Below are 957 nucleotides of genomic sequence, written 5' to 3' on the forward strand. Positions count from 1 at the left end.
ATATAACGTTATTCGTTATATCGTTATACTACATAACGTTATACGTTATATCGTAATGCCACATAACGTTATACGTTATACAGTAATACTACATGACGTCATACGTTATAACGTAATGCTACATAACGTTAAACGTTATAACGTAAAGCTACGTAACGTTGTACCTTATAACGTAATACTAAATAACGTAATACGTTAGAACGTAATGTCACATATCGTTATACGTCTTATCGTAATACCATATAACGTTATATGATATAACGTAATACTACATAACGTTATACGTTATATCGTAATACTTCATAACGCTATGCGCTATATCGTAATACTACATAACGTTATACGTTATATCGTAATACTACATAACGTTATACGTTATATCGTCATACTACATAACGTTATACGTTATATCGTAATACTACATAACGTTATACGTTATAACGTAATAGTACATAACGTTATTCGTTATAACGTAATAGTACATAACGATATACGATATAAAGTACTGCTGGATATCTTTATAAGTTATATCGTAATACTACATAACGTTATCCGTTATAACGTAATAGTACATAACGTTATACGTTATATCGTAATGCCACATAACGTTATACGTTATATCGTAATACCACATAACGTTATAGGTTATATCGTAATACTACATAACGTGATACGTTATAACATAATAGTACTTAACGTTATACGTTATGTCGTAATACTGCATAACGTTATACTTTATAACGTTATACTACATAACGTTATACGTTATATCATAATACTACGTAAAGTTATATCGTCATACTACATAACGTTATACGTTATATCGTAATACTACATAACGTTATACGTTACATCGTAATACTACATAACGCTATACGTTATATCGTAATACTACATAACGTTATAGTTTATATCGTTACACCATATAACGTTATTCGTTATATCGTTATACTACAT

Source organism: Bombus pyrosoma, linkage group LG1, assembly GCF_014825855.1.
Source record: "Bombus pyrosoma isolate SC7728 linkage group LG1, ASM1482585v1, whole genome shotgun sequence".
NCBI lineage: Eukaryota > Metazoa > Arthropoda > Insecta > Hymenoptera > Apidae > Bombus > Bombus pyrosoma.